The following is a 13393-nucleotide window of genomic DNA, read 5'->3' on the forward strand; positions in this document are numbered from 1 at the left end:
TAGTGAAGAAGTGGTTGGTGGAGCAGCAGGGGCTGTAGCTTATGACTGATTCCCATATCGGAGGTTTTGATGATTCTTCCAACTAGGGTGATATTTGTTGGTGGAGAGGTCAGGATTATTGTACCTGTTTTGATTATAAAGGGCTTCTGCTGCATATGATTGAGGAAGCTCAATTATTGTCTCATCTTGCCGAATAGGACATGCGTCAGTTGGATGCTCAGGAGAAGTACAGATGCCACACAGTTTAGCTGTTTGAGGTTTGATGACAGCCAATTGTTTCACCAAGGAAGTGAGTTCATCAATTCTTGAATCAAATTTGGTTTCTAGAGCCTTGATGGAAGAAGAGGAGGTCTGGATTTCATTGACACCCTTTTGGTTCACAGCATTGTTTCTAATTGAGAATTGTTGAGAATTAAGTGACATATTCTCAATCAGAGTTTTGGCGGCAGCTTGGGTCTTATCAACAAGTGCTCCACCACTAGCAGCATCCAAGATGTTCCTATCCATTGGTTGCAAGCCTTCATAGAAATACTGGATGAGAAGTTGTTCAGTGATTTGGTGTTAAGGGCAGCTTGAAACTAGTTGTTTGAATCTCTCCCAATACTCAGCCAATGTCTCATTGCCCTGCCTGATTCCACATATTTCTTTCCTAATCGAAGCAGCTCTAGAGGCAGGGAAATATTTTTCAAGAAAAACCTTCTTCAAGTCAGCCCAAGATGAAACAGAATTTGGCTCGAGGTAGTAGAGCCAGTCTTTGGCAGCGCCTTTTAACGAGAATGGGTAGGCTCTCAGCTTGATATGATCTTCCGTGATACCTTCAGGCCTCAATGGTGTGGAGCATACAACCTGAAACTCCTTCAAATGCTTGTGCGGGTCCTCACCTGCAAGACCATTAAACCTTGGCAACAAGTGTTGTTGGGTTTTTGTATGTTGGCTACATTTTGCAAAAACATCTTTTAGCCAAGTGTTGAGACATATGTGCGTACACCAAGTGTTGAGACAGATGTAACAACACTTGTATGTCTGATTGTTCGCGCCAGCTAGCGTTTTTATTTTCTATTCAATCTTTCGAAGATTTGATTGAAGAATTATTTCGTGGTTTCTTACACAACAAGGCGCACATGGTCTATTGTTTCTGAAGGTAGCCGAACCCTAGTTCTATTTTCTAAAGGAATAAAATAACTTTTAGAAAATATAATATTTGTTTCAAAAATATATCTTGTGAAGATTGCTGCAGAAAATATAAAAGATTTATTTCAAATAAATCTTTGTGCTTCAAGAAGATTAGAAGATTTAATTTTAAAATATATTTACAACAAATATATTTATGGGAGGAATATTTGATGCAAAGAAAGATTTGGTAAAAATATATATTTTGCATCTAGAAGATTTATTGGAGCTGAAGCATTATGAAAAGCCCACGTGGCTCTGCTATTTAAAGGGTGCTGCTAACCCTGTTTTATTCACCGAAACTTGAAGCTAAAATAGAATATCAAAGATGTAGTCTTTTAAGGGTTTCGTGTCTTTAAGCCACTCTCTAGGAGAGTTGGTGTAAAGTGAACCACTCGGATTGTGAGATGGTCACTATGTCCTCACTCAGAAACCTGTAGGTAATGAGTTGAGTATTGTATTTGGAGGAAGCTTTTAAGCAACTCCAAATTGTGAACTTAGTCGTTGGCTAGGTGTTAATGTCATTGAAGTGTGTCTTCATCTTTGTCAAGGAGAGTGTCTCCATTATGTTGTTATTGAAATCCTTACTGGTTGTAAGGTTGAGGGGAGTGAGACGGGGTCTCATATCTAGGAGTTCCTAGGTAGAAGTGTCATTGGGTAGGGATTAAGTGAGGAGTTGTAAACGGGGGAGTTTAGCTCTGAATTAATACTGCTGATAGTGAATTTCCTCCTGGATTGGTATCCCCCAGATTAGGCTATTAGGCTGAACTGGGTTAACAATTATGTGTGTTATTTATGCTTTTCAGTATCTGTTTTTAATGCTCTGATTTATTGTTCTCTCTGTTAAGACAAGTGTTACGACAAGTGTCTGAACATCGTGGACAACACTTGTCTACTGTGTACCAGAATTTCAAGTGTATTAAACCAGATTTCAATTCAAAAGGTACATCAACTTCAGCATATTCAATACACAAGCCATTGTAATTAACATCAGGAGCAGCAAGCTACCTCAATGTTTGTTCAGCATTGATGGATAATTTTCGCAAGTGAACGAATTACCACGTAGTAATAAAAATATCGATCCACAGGGATTGTGTGATTAAACTAGTCGAATAGTGCTCATAGACATTATGCAAGAAATACACATAAATTGGGGGTATGTTGAGTGATGAATTGTTAGAAAACGTGCTTTGATATAATGGAAAAGCGAGGTAGAATCATCGGAATCGCCTAGTCTATAGCTAAACCACATGCAATCTACTATATCATAGGAATCTACTCAAGTGTTAACAACTAGATCGACAAATTAGTGAATCGCAATCTCTTGTCAAAATCCACTCTATTCGTTGTCGATACTCCCCCGATCTCTCGGGCGGAAGCTACCTACAACGAATGATATTAACGCGCGTCAATCGTTCGCTACACTCTATGCCTCAATCTCTCGACCGGAGACACTCGAGCGCTCAATGCAATTCAGTTCAGAAATTAAATCAATACTCTCGCACGTGACTTAACTCGAAATCATTACAACACTAATGAAGGATTATAAAGCATTATGCATCGAATTGCATTAAATCAACACTATGAAAAGAGTAGATTCTTACACATACAGCAGATTACAACTGATCTATCTACATCCTAGACTATCCTAGATCCTACCTCCAAGACGCTTAGCTCCTCATCTCCCTTTGTTCGCGTCCGAGCTTCAATGTCATGGCTTGTGAATCCATGCTATCGATGTGCTTGGAGCTATCCTCTGGAGTCTTGAATTCCAATCTTGAAGTTCCAAACCCAGAATGTAGATCAAATTTGCAGAATTTTCCAACCACAAAACAGAATTATGCAGAAACTATATATACAGAATGCAACCACGCCGCGCGCCAGATCTATCACGCCGCGCGTGGTTGCAGATCCATCAACTACGCCGCGCGTGATAACGGTATCACGCGGCGCGTAATCAAGTCAGAGAGCAATCTCCTTCTTGAACAAGTCTTCACGCCGCGCGTGGTCAGGCATCACGCCGCGCGTGATCAGAGTGAAAATCTTGGCTCCCTGTGAGCTCCATCACGCGGCGCGTGATGGGCTACGCCCCCAGCGTAGTGAAAATCCTCTATTTCCTGCAATTTTTCCTGTTTTCTTGCAAAACAAGTAATCAAGCTTATGGTTAGATTTCTCTTATATTTATTGCTAAAAACCTACTAAAATGCATCTAATGTTGCTAAAATAGGCCTGGATTAGAGAGTGTGACGATTCGTCATCACAACCCCAAACTTAAACCTTTCCTTGTCCTCAAGGAAACAACTTTTACCTCAAGCTTTTGTGTCAAGACCTTGGCATTTTCCTTAAATTCACTCGAATCATACATACGTGAGAATCACCTGATGATCAATGATCCACCTGCAAACAATGCTCAATTGCACAATCGTTCCCGCAAGACATTTTCAAGTAGTTCACACTTTTCGACCAAGGCTCTATGATTTCATCACACTACTCACATGCACTCTTTAGTTTTGGTAGTTCACTCAAATCAACACATCAATGCAAGTCAACAATAATTTTGCAAGTAATCTAAGAATTCATTCGGTTCACTTTGTGCACACACTTTAGAGGTCTTTTAGGGTTATAACGTGGCTTGGCTAGGGTGGATGGTGACATTTTGGATAAGTAGTAGAAAAACTTGGAGTTAGATCCCCCTATTAGTCAAAAAAAAAAAAAACATTTTCATAAACCAAACCCCTTTTGAAATATAGTGGACTAGAGAACTTTTTCACATCATCAAACAAAGAATTCAAGGCTATCACTTCTTTTCTATATTTTTTGATTTTTCACATTCATTCATCTCTTTTTTTTTCATTTTGTTGTTATTTTTTTTTCTTTGCCTTGCAACTTTTGAAATTTTTCAATCAAAACTTTTATAGGTTCTCTAGTACCCTCACCCCAAACTTTATTTGTTGCTAATTCCAAAGAGCAACCCCAAACTTAGTGGTGAGCAATGCGCATCAACCACTAATTAGGTGCCTAACCTCCAAGAAAGTCATTCCTTTTTTCCATCAAAAATTTCTTAAGGTTTTGCAAAAATAACATATTTTTTTTTCAGCTCAAATTGGTTAAGCAAAGGATAATTATAAGTAAGGGTGGATAGAAAGGCTCAAAGGTACCAAGGAACATGCCTCGTGTGTGCTACAAAAGTACCAATCAAATAAAAAGACGACAAGCAAAATCGAGAGACAATACATGAGTGGATATCACACATAGAAAAAAAAGAAGTGTTTGGCTCAATACCTCTCGGTTGGGTCGAATCAAAGAACCGGTCAAAAAGTGTGCGTTCCCTTCCTTTGCCTCTTGATCACATGAGTGCAACAAGCTATTGCACTGCAGGTTTCACATATCACACACGGAGAAAATCAAGCAATTGATACTCAAGTAACTAGAAGGAACATGCCAAAATATTGAAACAAACTCTAGAAGTAAAAACCATTCCACAATAAAACAAGACAAAATTCAAATTCAAAGGTTAAAATAATACAATCCAGCCAAATCCAAGCAACATCAAATATTATTACAAACCAACGAAAGTAAAATAGATGAAAGTAAAAAGTAGAGATAGAGTAGTAGAGTAGTAAAGTAGTAGCAGCAGCAGCAGAGATTAGAGAACAGAGAAACCTGATGACGCCGCGCGTGATTTACTCCACGCCGCGCGTGATCTATATCAAATTCCTCTTTTGCCCAAACTCCAACGGTCATGTTGACCAAATTCAAACGGTCAGGTTGACTTGACGACGCCGCGCGTAGAAGCACTTACGCCGCGCGTGATCACTTTTAACAAAACCACTTTCCTCTCTGCCTTGTTCACGCAGCGCGTAAGAGATACCATGCCGCGCGTGATCACTAGTCAGAGAGCTAACTTATCCATTTCCATCATCACGCCGCGCGTAGAAAGTCTTCACGCCGCGCGTGATCGCTACTCCAGTGGCACCCTTTTCCTCCACTTATACTACGCCGCGCGTGATCGCACTACGCCCCCAGCGTAGTTGACTTCAACAGTCCCCTGTTTTCGCTCTGTTTGCTGCTGAATGCTGCGCACCTACCTACAAATTGCAAAACAAAACAACTACTCATTAGAAACCGTTGGGTTGCCTCCCAACCAGCGCTTGTTTAACGTCCCGATGCTTGACGTTCCATACCCCTAAGGGTCTTGGAAGAAAAGAGCCACATTGTGCCGAACGAGCTCTCCACCACGATAAACTTTCAACCTTTGACCATTCACCTTAAAACTCTGATTCTCCTCCCCTGATTTGAAGATTTCCACAGCCCCATGTGGAAACACTTTCTTAACGACAAAAGGACCAGACCACTTGGACTTGAGTTTACCGGGGAATAACTTGAATCGCGAGTTAAACAGTAACACTAACTGTCCTTCGTGAAACTCTTTTGGCACTAATTTCGCATCATGATAGCGTTTAGTCCTTGCCTTGTACAGTACCGCATTCTCATATGCCCTTTCGCGCCATTCTTCTAACTCATTGAGCTTCAACAACCGAGCTCTACCGGCGAGAGTGGCATCCATGTTCAATTGCTTAACAGCCCAGTATGCTTTATGCTCAAGCTCTACCGGTAAATGACATGCTTTTCCATAAACCAACTGATACGGGGAAAACCCGAGGTGGGTTTTAAATGCAGTACGGTACGCCCATAACGCATCATCGAGTTTGAGTGACCAATCCTTCCTTGATGAAGAAACCGTCTTCTCAAGAATCTGTTTCAACTGACGATTGGACACCTCAACTTGTCCGGAAGTTTGAGGATGGTAAGGAGTAGCAACCTTGTGTTTAACGTTATACTTCCTCAACAAATTTTCAAGATGCTGATTAATGAAATGCTTTCCCCCATCACTGATTAAGATCCTTGGCACCCCGAACCTTGTGAATATGTTCTTTTTGAGAAACCGCACCACAGTGGCGGAATCATTGGCTTGGCAGGCTGTAGCTTCGACCCACTTTGTAACATAATCCACACAAACCAAAATGTGCACATTAGCTTGGGAAGAAGGAAATGGTCCCATGAAATCGATCCCCCATACATCAAATGGTTCGACTTCAGTTAGGCCATGTTGAGGCATCTCATCTCTTTTAGAAACACTCCCCGATCTTTGACACGCATCACAAGCTTTTACAAACTCCATACAATCTTGAAAGATCGTTGGCCAAAAGAATCCACATTGTAAAACCTTCGCGGCTGTTCTTGGGCCACTATGATGCCCTCCACAAGGTGAGTTATGGCAATGCCACATAATACCTCGGATCTCACTATCAGCCACACATCGACGAATCATGCCATCATTGCTCATCTTGAATAAAAATGGATCATCCCAGAAATAATGTCGCGAGTCCGCGAAGAGCTTCTTTTTCTGTTGTGCCGTCATTTCTTCCGGAATGAATCCACTAGCTTTGAGGTTGGCAATGTCACCGAACCATGGAAACTCAGATATTGCAAGTAATTTTTCATCCGGGAATTCACACTTAATAGCTTCTTCCTTATTAGTAACATCCGGATTGCTTAGCCTTGAGAGGTGGTCAGCCACCACATTCTCCAACCCCTTCTTGTCTCGAATTTCCAAATCAAACTCTTGTAAGAGCAACATCCATCGCAACAATCGCGGCTTGGAATCGCCCTTTGTCAACAAATACTTCAAAGCTGAATGATCTGTAAAAACAATCACTTTTGACCCAATTAGATAGGAACGAAACTTCTCCAAGGCGAATACCACCGCTAGCAATTCCTTTTCCGTTGTGGTGTAGTTAATTTGATTCTCATTAGGACCTTGCTAGAGTAGTATATCACATGGAAAAGTTTGTTATGGTGTTGGCCTAGGACCGCTCCAACCGCGTAATCACTTGCATCGCACATCAATTCAAAAGGGAGATCCCATTGTGGCGCAACGATCACGGGAGCAGTGACCAACTTAGCTTTAAGACAATTAAACGCAGTCACACAAGCCTCATCAAAAAGAAACACCGTATCCTTGACTAGTAAAGATGATAAGGGTTTCGCAATTTTTGAAAAGTCCTTAATGAACCGCCGGTAGAACCCGGCATGTCCGAGAAAACCCCTTACCCCCTTTACATTTAACGGTGGAGGTAGCTCTTTGATTACCTCAATTTTGGCTTGGTCTACTTCAATCCCCTTTGAGGAGATTTTGTGGCCGAGAACAATCCCTTCTCTTACCATGAAGTGACATTTTTCCCAATTTAAAACCAAGTTGGTACTTATACACCTTTTCAGCACATCATTCAAATTAGAAAGGCAAAAATCGAAAGACTTACCGAAAACCGAAAAGTCATCCATAAATACCTCCATAGTGTCCTCCATCATATCGGAGAAGATGGCAAGCATACATCTTTGAAATGTTGCTGGGGCATTACATAATCCAAATGGCATTCTTCGATATGCGAACACCCCAAAGGGACAAGTAAATGCGGTTTTTTCTTGATCTTCCGGATCGACGGTGATCTGATTGTAACCTGAATAACCATCAAGGAAACAGTAAAACTCTTGCCCCGCTAACCGTTCCAACATCTGATCCATGAATGGCAAGGGAAAGTGATCCTTCCGAGTAGCGGTGTTAAGTCGGCGATAGTCAATGCACATACGCCATCCCGTAACAGTCCGAGATGGAATAAGCTCATTCTTATCGTTTTTCACCACAGTCATCCCCCCCTTTTTCGGCACCACATGGACTGGGGATACCCAAGCACTATCGGAAATGGGGTATATCATGCCGGCCTCCAAGAGTTTTAGCACCTCTTTCTTCACAACTTCCTTCATGGTAGGATTGAGTCTTCGTTGAGGTTGCACAACTGGTTTAAACTCAGCTTCCAACTTGATTTTATGCATGCAAAAAGTGGGACTTATTCCTTTTAGATCGGAGATAGTCCACCCCATTGCGGCTTTGTTGGACTTCAAAACCCTCAACAGTTTTTCTTCTTCCAAATGAGTGAGTTTGCTGCTAATGATGGCTGGAAACGAAGCATCATCACTTAAGAACACATACTTTAGATGTGAAGGGAGTTGCTTCAGTTCGGGAGCTTTCCTTTCTTCTTCCATGTGAACCTTATCATTCACTTCAAGGAGGTTTTCGAACTTAGGACTTTCATCTATCCGGTTAGCATTCAAATTGCTAAGACATAACTCAATTTCTCGCTCCCATTCGTCTTCCAAATTATCCATGGAGTTAACTAACACTTTTTCAAGAGTGGAAGAGGAATGTTGAACCTTAAAAATATCTTCAATGACCTCGTCAACCAATTCAATTCTGAAACATTGAGTGTCATCGTCGTGTTGTTTCATAGCTTCAAACACATTAAAGAGGATTTGTTCGCTGTCAGTCCGGAACATTAGTTCTCCCAACTCCACATCGATAAGGGCGCGACCGGTAGCTAAAAATGGTCTTCCTAACAGCAGGGGTTCCCAATTCTTATCTTCTTCCATGTCTAAGACAACAAAGTCAGCTGGGAACACAAATCCGCCAACTCGAACCAGAACATCATGTAAGATACCTTCCGGATACACGATGGATCTATCCGCCAAAGAGAGACTCATCTTTGTCGGCTTTGCTACGGCTCCCGGTATCTTCTTCATCATTGATAACGGCATCAAATTTACACTTGCACCCAAGTCGCACAAAGCCTTTCCAATAGCAAGATCCCCAATGGAACAAGGTATTGTGTAGCTCCCCGGATCTCTCTTTTTCTGAGGTAGCTTCCGTTGAATAAGGGCGCTGCACTCTTCCGTCATACTCACCATTTCATCATCTAATGGTTTTCTTTTCTTTGTGAGCATCTCCTTCAAAAACTTTGCATAACTTGGCATTTGCTCCAAAGCCTCCACTAATGGTATAGCCATCTCAAGCTTGTTCAACACCTTCATGAACTTCTTGAACTCCTTCTCTCGCTCAAGATTCTTAACTTTCTTTCTCCTAGGAAAAGGCATCCTAGCATATGGCGATTCATCAACTCCCTTACCTTTCTCAACCTTCTTGCTCTCTTTTTCTTTTATCTCCCTCTGTTTTTCAACTTCTTCTTTCTCATCCTCACTAATCTCAACTTCCTTAGACATATTTTCATTTTCTACTTCTCCCTCAAGTCTCTCATTTTCGACTACAACCTCTTGTTCATTTTCAATCTCTTCCTCAATGACTTTCTTTTTCAAAGGCTTCTCCACAGCTGGCCTTTCCGGTATCTCTCTACTCCTCAAAGTGATTCCATTGCAAGTTTCATTTTTAGGATTATCATGAGTGTTTCCACCGAAACCTCCTTGATTTTGCAACATAGAAAACTGTCTTGACAGCTGACCCATTTGCACCTCAAGATTCTTTATAGAAGCTTCATGATTCTTGTTAGAGGTTGCTTGACTCGATTTCATCGCTTCAAAGTTGCTTTGGGTCATGAGCATGAACTGATTTAGAGTCTCTTCCATCCTTGATGGAGGCCTTTGCTGCTGTTGCGGTGCACCTTGACCTTGCATTCCGTTCCCCCACCCGGAACCGTTGTTATTGTTGTTGTACGGCTTCCGGAAATTGGCTAAGTAGCGAGCCTCCTCTGAACCCTCCGGGAAGCATCCGCCATTTGGGTGGTCCTGCAAACAAAAATCACAGCGCACATTGTCAATTTTACCTATTGGAGAAGATTGAACTTGTGGATTGGACAGCAGCTTCATCATTGCTTCCATTTGGCTAGTCATGAGCTTTTGCTGTGCCAATAGTGCTGTTTGAGTATCCAATTCCAGCACTCCGCCTTTCTTTTTGGCTCCTCTATCATTAGTAGCTCTATACTCGTTTTGAGCCATGCTTTCCACCAATTCTCTTGCTTCAGTTTCGTCACGGTTTTTCAACGAACCACCGGCTGATGCGTCAAGTATCATTCGCGTTTGAGCCCTCAAACCTTGGGTAAACATTTGCATCTGATTGTGGCCATCGAAACCGTGATTCGGGCATCTTTTAAGATAAACTTTGAACCTCTCCCAAGCATCATACAACGTCTCACCATCCGCTTGTTCGAAGTTGCTAATTTCAGCCCTTCTTTCTAGGAACTTATGAATAGGGAAGTAACGATCTAAGAACTTCCGCTCCAGCTGTCTCCAAGTCTCAATCGTTCCGGCGGGTATCGTGTCCAACCAATCTTTAGCACGGCCGGTGAGAGAATGCTTGAATAACCTCAGTCTTTTGTCCGATTCGCTCACCCCCGGTGGATCGGTATAGTCGCAGGCTTCATAGAAGTGAGACAAGTGTAAGTTCGGGCATTGAGCTTCCGATCCTGAATAAGGATTCTCTTTTAGGGCGGAGAGGACCGTGTTCTTGATGTCAAATGAGACAGGATTCGCCGGCTGAAACCCTTGATTTGCCAACGCGTCATTGTCTCTTCTCCCATAATCACCGAGCGTGCGCCTTTGCGGTTGAGGAACCGGTGGAACCTGCGCTTCTTCCATTGTAGCTGAAATCTGTCCTTGACAGTCCGGTGTATCCCTTAGCAAAGCTGTTCCCCTTGAAGCTTGAGCTTCCCTTGTTGCCTTCCGAATTGCGCGAGCTGTCTTTTCAATTTCGGGATCGAATTGTAGCTCAACGGGACCTGTTCTCCGCATGCACAAGGAAACACACAAGTAGAACGCTCCGGTAGAAAAAATATCAAACAGAAAAAATAAAGAAAACACAGAAAATATGAACACTATTGCCTTGTCAAATCAATCACAATCCCCGGCAACGGCGCCAAAAACTTGATGGATAATTTTCGCAAGCGAACGAATTACCACGTAGTAATAAAAATATCGATCCACAGGGATTGTGTGATTAAACTAGTCGAATAGTGCTCATAGACATTATGCAAGAAATACACATAAATTGGGGGTATGTTGAGTGATGAATTGTTAGAAAACGTGCTTTGATATAATGGAAAAGCGAGGTAGAATCATCGGAATCGCCTAGTCTATAGCTAAACCACATGCAATGTACTATATCATAGGAATCTACTCAAGTGTTAACAACTAGATCGACAAATTAGTGAATCGCAATCTCTTGTCAAAATCCACTCTATTCGTTGTCGATACTCCCCCGATCTCTCGGGCGGAAGCTACCTACAACGAATGATATTAACGCGCGTCAATCGTTCGCTACACTCTATGCCTCAATCTCTCGACCGGAGACACTCGAGCGCTCAATGCAATTCAGTTCAGAAATTAAATCAATACTCTCGCACGTGACTTAACTCGAAATCATTACAACACTAATGAAGGATTATAAAGCATTATGCATCGAATTGCATTAAATCAACACTATGAAAAGAGTAGATTCTTACACATACAGCAGATTACAACTGATCTATCTACATCCTAGACTATCCTAGATCCTACCTCCAAGACGCTTAGCTCCTCATCTCCCTTTGTTCGCGTCCGAGCTTCAATGTCATGGCTTGTGAATCCATGCTATCGATGTGCTTGGAGCTATCCTCTGGAGTCTTGAATCCCAATCTTGAAGTTCCAAACCCAGAATGTAGATCAAATTTGCAGAATTTTCCAACCACAAAACAGAATTATGCAGAAACTATATATACAGAATGCAACCACGCCGCGCGCCAGATCTATCACGCCGCGCGTGGTTGCAGATCCATCAACTACGCCGCGCGTGATAACGGTATCACGCGGCGCGTAATCAAGTCAGAGAGCAATCTCCTTCTTGAACAAGTCTTCACGCCGCGCGTGGTCAGGCATCACGTCGCGCGTGATCAGAGTGAAAATCTTGGCTCCCTGTGAGCTCCATCACGCGGCGCGTGATGGGCTACGCCCCCAGCGTAGTGAAAATCCTCTATTTCCTGCAATTTTTCCTGTTTTCTTGCAAAATAAGTAATCAAGCTTATGGTTAGATTTCTCTTATATTTATTGCTAAAAACCTACTAAAATGCATCTAATGTTGCTAAAATAGGCCTGGATTAGAGAGTGTGACGATTCGTCATCAAGCATCCATGTTATGATGTTCATGTTCAGAATCAGAATTAAATAAGTTATGGAAATAATCAGACTCAGAATCAGAGATAGAGTTAGAATCAATGTTAGCGGGATGCACACTATTAGGTCGGTTGAGCCTTTTGCGTGCGTGGAGTGTTCTTTCTATCTCAGGGTCAGGAAGCACTAATTGGAACTGTCCAGCAGACCTGGTCATGCAACAAGTGACAACAACAATTACGGTAATTCCAACTATGTCCCTACAACGAAAATAGGTGAGTAAAATAGAAAACAGGTCAAACTGAATGTAATAAAATCTAAAAATACCACGAAAATTCTAATTAACTAAAATTAAGATGACACAAATTTTTTGGATTTTTTTGAAAATACGAAAACAGTAAAAAAATTAAAATAAAATAGAAAAACAAGGAATTTGGGGCTGAGAGTGTGCTGTCCCATTATTTTGTCCCAAAATAAGGGACTTTGAACCCTGATTTTTTTCTGATGGAATGAGATGGTCAAAAAGCGAAACAGACGCAATTCAACCCTAAATCGTCTCTTAATTTTTTATACGGCAGACACGCAATAACAAAAGAAACAAGCAATTCTAATACTGATCAACACATTGGTTTTAGGCAATCTTGTTTATCATCTATCCTAGGTTCTCATAAGATTGTTCGTTAGTTTATGCTCGATTATAGAACTAATTTAACAAGCGAAAATCAATTCTATAAAGAATCGTTGATTAAGCACCAACGTGTTCAATTGACTATGGGGATGATCATGTGTCACCGATAACATAGGTAAAATCATAACAATAATTCATTCAGCCCATTTTTACAAGCGAAAAAGTATATATCAATTTCTATTCAAATTAATTTATACAAGCGATGAATGAATTCGAATGGTATCGATAGTATGAATATGAAACAGAATAATTAAGCATCAATTGTGTCAAACTCATACATAAAGAAAGAGACACGAAAATTGATATATGATAAGCATAAACATATGAATTGATAATAAAACCGAACCTCAAGAATCAAGAACAAAATTCCTTACACCAATGGATTGAAAATAATTGTTTAGTTCTCCATGAAGCAGTGGCTGCTAGGGTTGTATTTCGTGAATGATGAATGAGTCCACTAGATGCTTTTTTTTTTCGGTTTAAATAGTACATGGAAACGGGCCTTAAAATAATTGGGCCGAAAACATAGAGTTGTGCTGAAAGTTA

At 41.3% G+C, this 13393-nt stretch overlaps 1 non-coding gene across 1 annotated transcript; it reads left to right on the forward strand.

Moving 5' to 3' along the window:
- The first annotated feature begins 10144 nt into the window (after window positions 1–10144).
- LOC123882516 lies at window positions 10145–10250 on the forward strand. The gene has a single exon (XR_006799844.1). It is a non-coding gene; the product is annotated as a small nucleolar RNA R71 (small nucleolar RNA).
- The last annotated feature ends 3143 nt before the right edge of the window (window positions 10251–13393 follow it).

Source organism: Trifolium pratense, linkage group LG4, assembly GCF_020283565.1.
Source record: "Trifolium pratense cultivar HEN17-A07 linkage group LG4, ARS_RC_1.1, whole genome shotgun sequence".
NCBI lineage: Eukaryota > Viridiplantae > Streptophyta > Magnoliopsida > Fabales > Fabaceae > Trifolium > Trifolium pratense.